This window comes from Pelodiscus sinensis, chromosome 25 (assembly GCF_052426305.1).
Source record: "Pelodiscus sinensis isolate ZL-2025 chromosome 25, ASM5242630v1, whole genome shotgun sequence".
Classification (NCBI taxonomy): domain Eukaryota; kingdom Metazoa; phylum Chordata; order Testudines; family Trionychidae; genus Pelodiscus; species Pelodiscus sinensis.
The window spans coordinates 2,228,414-2,234,346 of NC_143076.1; the positions used below are offsets into that span (position 1 = coordinate 2,228,414).

The 5,933-nt window shown below is 50.6% G+C and overlaps 1 protein-coding gene across 4 annotated transcripts in view; it reads right to left on the reverse strand.

Moving 5' to 3' along the window:
- Positions 1-5,933, reverse strand: part of PRDM10 (PR/SET domain 10) — a 105,809-nt gene that overhangs the window by 55,362 nt on the left and 44,514 nt on the right. The gene's annotated exons all lie outside the window — the stretch shown is intronic.

The following is a 5,933-nucleotide window of genomic DNA, read 5'->3' on the forward strand; positions in this document are numbered from 1 at the left end:
GTGCCCCCCATTAAGGAATAAAACAGCATTGTTCACAAACTGTATCCATTTAGTTTTCAAGTACTGTTTTCTAATCTGAATTTTCATCTCACCCATTGTAACTACAACTTGGAAAGGAAATGAGGTTCACAGACATGACTATATGTTCCTAAAAGATGGAATACGTGTTTAGGGGGGATTCTTCCAGAAAGAACAGTTACTTACCCATTACAAAGATAGCTTCCTCAATTATCACCTCTAATATCATTAGCTCACAGACATTTACCTTCCCCCTCCCATCCCCCTTCTGTTCTGAAATTTAATTTGTCCTTTTCATATGTGTTCACTTTTTTTTTTAATTGTATCCTTTGGTATATATGGTTGTGACAATTTTCTTCCACTATTTGATCTGAGGAAGTGGGTCTGGTCCACGAAAGCTCATCACCTAATAAACCATCTTGTTAGTCTTTAAATTGCTACACAGTCCTGTTTTTTTGTTTTACCTCGTAACTGGGATTCTTCAAGATGTATTGCTCATATCCATTCCAACTAGGTGTGTCATTGGAAGTTTTTCCCTTAGCAGTACCTTTAGGGCCAGTGGGGAGCCCCCAACATCAGCCCATATATACCCCTGCTGGCCCCCTCACCAACTCAGTTCCTTCTTACATACTCTTATATACTCCGGAGAAAGGGTGGCAGGCAGGGATTTGGAATGGACATGAGCAACACATCTCGAAGAATCACAGTTACGAGGTAAGTAACCATTCTTTCTTCTTTGAGTGATTGCTCATGTGCATTCCAATTAGGTGACTCCAAAGCAGAACCTATGGAGGAGTGCCAGATGTTGAAGCTACATAGGAGTGGAGGACCGCCCTGCCCAGGGCAGTGCCTTCCCTCGCTTGATGTGTTCCCGCATAGTGATTGGCGAAGGTATGGAGAGAGGACCATGTCACGGCTCTTCAGATGTCCAGGTTGGGAACCTGCACCATGAAAGCGGTGGAGGCTGCCACAGCTCTCGTGGCGTGCGCTCTAAGGGGTGGCGCCGGTACCCCTGCTAGGGCATAATCGTAATTGTAGGCATCTTTCGATCCCGAAGGATCATGGGTTTGCGCCCCTGTTGGACTGATTCGAGCAGCATCTTCTGTGTCTGTGTCTGTGCAATCTGGCAGTCCTTTCCGCACAGTGAGCAGCAGTAGGCAGATGTCGCTCTGGTATCACGGGCACAGATCTTCCTGAGGGCTCTCTTGTCTTCCGCTTCCTTCACCAAGGTAGTTTCATACATAGCAAGAGCTTCCTTCACTCCCTGTTTCCAGGCATATTTGTCTAAGGCGAGCAAATGCCAGGTGTTTGCACTGATAGAGCATTGAGGTCACGCTTGCACGTGTCCTTATAGCGCAATTTAGGTCACCCTTTCGGCCTCTTTCCAGACGCCAGTTCGCCAAAGAAAAGGTCCTTTGGTATTCGGCCATCCAACATGCGTGAGACATGGCCAAGCCAGCACATACGCCTCTGTTTGAGAAGGGTGAACATGGAGACAGTGCCCGCCCTCTCAAGCACTGCGCTATTGGGGATCTTGTCCTGCCATGAGATACCGAGTATACACCTAAGGCAGCGCATGTGGAGTGTGTTGAGCCGCTGCTCTTGTTTTGAGCACAAAATCCATGTTTCACTGGCGTACAACAGTGTGCTCAAAACACAGGCTGTGTAGGCCTGCACCTTGGTGTGTACAGTGAGCTTATTATTGGCCCATACTCTCGTCGTCAGCCTGGAGAACGTTGTGGCGGCTTTTCCAGTGCGCTTGTTAATCTCGCTATCAAATGACAAGTTGTCCGAGATCGTAGAGCCTAGGTACACGAACTCATGGACGACTTCCAGTTCATAATCTAACACACTGATCAATGGCTCGTTACCCATGCTTTGGCCCATCACCTGGGTCTTCTTTAAGCTGATTGTGAGGCCGAATTCCATACATGCGTCTGCAAAGCGAGTTATGAGTGACTGCAGTTCCTGCTGAGTGTGAGCAGCAATAGCTGCATCAACAGCAAAAAGGAACTCCCTTAGACGCTTCGTAAGCACCCTGGTCTTCAACAGTTTGAAGAGGTTGCCTTCTGTTCTCGTGCGGAGAAAGATGCCCTCTGTAGCAGTTCTAAAGGCATATTTGAGCAAAACTGCAAAGAAGATGCCAAACAGTGTTGGAGCCAGCACGCACCCCTGCTTCACTCCGCTGAGAATCTCGAAGGGTTCGGATGTGGATCCATCGTATATGATGGTCCCCCTCATGCCATCATGGAAGGCCCTAACAATGCTGAGCAGAGTTGGAGGACAGCCGATCTTAGCCAGAATCGCAAACTGACCTTTTCTACTGACAAGGTCGAATGCCTTGGTCAGATCGATGAAAGCAACATACAAAGGTTTGTTCTGTTCCCTGCACTTTTCTTGTAGTTGCCTAACAGAGAAAACCATGTCTATGGTGGACCGTTCAGCTCTGAACCCACACTGAGACTCAGGGTAGACTCTCTCTGCAAGAACATGGAGCCTCTTCAGGACAACACGTGCAAATAGCTTCCCCACGGTGCTGAGAAGGGAGATGCCGCGATAGTTGTTGCAATCGCTTTTGTCACCCTTGTTCTTGTAGACAGTAATGATGTTAGCATCCCTCATATCTTGCGGTACGCTGCCTTCTCTCCAACACTGGCAGAGTATTCCATACAGCTCTAAGACTAGGGTACCGTTAGCGCATTTAAGGATTTCCGAGGGAATACCATCGGGTATGTCTACACTACAATGTTAGTTCGAACTAACGGACGTTAGTTCAAACTAACACTCATAGGCGCTACACTAGCCTTAAAGGGGCACGGGCTGGCTACGGTGCCCGTGCCAGGTGCAAGCCTGCCAGCACCCAGCCAGCAGACCCTGCACCTGGCACGGCACAGAGCCACCCACCCGATGTCCCCCAGCCCACCCCCTCTTCCCGGGACCAGGCTGGCGGCTCCCGGGAGCTTGCCCGGGACCGCAAGAGGCGGGCACCTTCCTGGGCTAGTGCGGACATCGTGGACCTCGTCCATGATCTCCGCACTAGGCACAGGAAAGTGGCTGGCTAGGGCAGGAGAGCTGCCAGCCTGGACACCCAGGAGCAGGTGTGCATGAAAATCAAGGGGGTCCACTGAGACCCCCGACCCTGAGCCCTGAGCTTACAATGGCCGTACTGGGTCAGACCAAAGGTCCATCTAGCCCAGTAGCCTGTCTGCCCACAGCGGCCAACCCTAGGGACCCTGGAGGGGATGGACCGAAGACAGTGACCAAGCCATTTGTCTCGTGCCATCCCTCTCCAGTCTTCCACAAACTTTGGGCAGGGACACCACTCCTACCCCCTGGCTAAGACTACTCCATGGACCCAACCTCCATGACTTGATCTCACTTCCCTTTCAACTCTGTTCTAGTTGTAGCCTTCACAGCCTCCTGCAGCAAGGAGTTCCACAGGTTAACTATTTGCTTTGTCAAGAATAACAACTTTCTCTTACTAGTTTCAAGCCTGCTACCCATTCCTTTCCTTTGGTGTCCTCTAGTCCTTCTTTATGGGAACTCATGAAGAACTTTTATGAATGCACCCTCTCTACCCAACCCCTGCTTTTAGAGACCTCTATCCTGTCCCCGCTCCATCTCCTCTTTTCTAAGCTGAACAGTCCCAGTCTCTGTAGCCTCTCTTCATCTGGGACCTGTTCCCAACCCCTGATCATGTTAGTTGCCCTCCCCTCTCCCAGCCTTTCTCTTCCCCTCTCCCACCTCCTTTTCCCAGTCTCCCCCAGTTTTGTTCAATAAAGACAGAGTCAATGTTGGAAGAAACTTTATCTTTATTTTGTACATCAGGAAGGGGGGCTAGGGAGGGGTAAGTGGAAGGAGGTGAGGGAGGAATGGGGTACGAGCCCCTGATGGGGAGGACTGGGCTGGCTCTGCGGGCTTCTGGGGGTGGAAGCTCTCCTGCAGCCCCCCAATTGCCCCCTCTCCCCAGATGGCAGCCTGCGGCAAGTGCAGCCGGGCTGATGGCCGAGTGGTGTGATGTGCCCAGTGTGGGCACTCCGGGCACTCCAAGCCAGGACTGGTTTTCAAGCAGGGCACCCCTGAGAACTGTCTGTCCGAGGTGGGGGTCGGGTCCCTTTAAGCGCAGCCCTCTGCTAGCCTGAGACAGCATCTCCACGCTCTAAGTCCTCCTTTGATGCCCTGCCGGCACTGCTTCCGGCCATCCTTAAGCCCTGTTCAGGGTCCACTTAATGTGGACATGCTAGTTCGAATTAGCAAAACGCTAATTCGAACTAGTTTTTAGTTCTAGACGCGTTAGTTTGAATTAGCTTAGTTAATAAGTGTAGACATACCCATCTTTCCCTGGGGCTTTTCCAGAAGAAAGTGCTTTTAGCGCGTCGCTAAGTTCTTCCATGGTGGGTTCAGCATCAAGTTCAGTCGTGGTGGGCAGAGGTTAGATGGCATTCAGGGCTCTCTCTGTAACTACGGTCTCTCTCGTGTACAGCTGCGAATAGTATTCCACCCAATGTTCCATCTGCTTGGTTCTGTCCTTCAAAATCTCGCCTGTGGCCGACTTAAGTGGGGCAGTCTTCCTTTGTGATGGACCAATGACCTGCTTGATCCCATCGTACATTCCTCGCATGTTACCAGTGTCCATGGCCTGCTAAATCTTGGAGCAGAGCTGGAGCCAGTAATCGTTGGCACACCGCCGAGCAACCCGCTGCACTTGACTGCGAGCAAACCGGAGCGCCTGCACGTTCTCCTCACTGGGAGAGGACCTGTATGCAGCCAGTGCCTGTCTCCTCTTCTCAATCAGGGGCGTCAGCCCTTCAGTGTGGGCTTCAAACCAATCAGCAGACTTGACTGTCTTCTTCCCAAAGATAGATATCGCAGTATCATAAATAGCGTCCCATAGTTGTTCCCATCTCTTGCTGACGGGGCAAGGCCTCTTCAAGTGCTTGGACAAACTCGCATACTTTTGAACGGTCACGAGTCTTACCAGTGTCAATGCGTGGCCTCCCTTCCTTTCTGGAGCGAAAAAATCTTCGCGGCTGGATGTACACCTTACTATACACGAGCAAGTGGTCAGTATCACAGTCTGCGCTGCGGTAGCTGCGTGTCACCCTGACACTACCTAAACGGCTGCGTTTGGTGAGGACAAGGTCAAGCTGGTGCCAATGTTTCGACCTTGGGTGTCGCCACGAAACTTTGTGCTGGGGTTTGACGTTGAAAAAGGTATTGGTTACGCAGAGATCATGTTGGGAGCAGAGTTCAAGGAGGCGCTGTCCGTTTTCATTCATCTTCCCTGTACCAAACTGTCCTAGACAGGATGGCCAACTGTGATGGTCTCTGCCAACTCTGGCGTTGAAGTCGCCAAGGATGAATAGCGGCTCATGGGAAGATACTTCACTGATGGCAATACTAAGTTCATCATAGAACTTGTCCTTATCTTCCTGGGCAGAAGTTAAAGTAGGCACATAAATGCTGAAGATGTTGGCCATGCCCACTGATTATTTGAAGCTGGATTTTCAGCATTCTCTCAGTTCCCACATTTGGTGGTATGACTGAGCCAACTAGGTTGTTTCTAATTGCAAAGCCAACACCGTGTTCCCTGGTCTCTTCTGGAGGCTTCCCGTGCCAGAAAAAGGAAAAATCCTTCTCCCAGAGACATCCAGAGGACGATAGCCTTGTTTCCTGGAGGGCTACAATGTCCATCCGCAGTCTTCTCAGCTCATTATTAATGACGGCTGTCTTCCAGGGATTACTAATGATCTGTAGGTCTTCAGTAAGGCCCGGAATAAGGGAGTTACTCACCTCGTGCAGTAACGAGTGTTCTTCGAGATGTGTGTCCCCGTGGGTGCTCCACTGTAGGTGAAGGGTTGCCCTGAGCCGCAGATCAGAGCTTTGTATAGCAGTTTCCCCTGTTGAGTCACGCA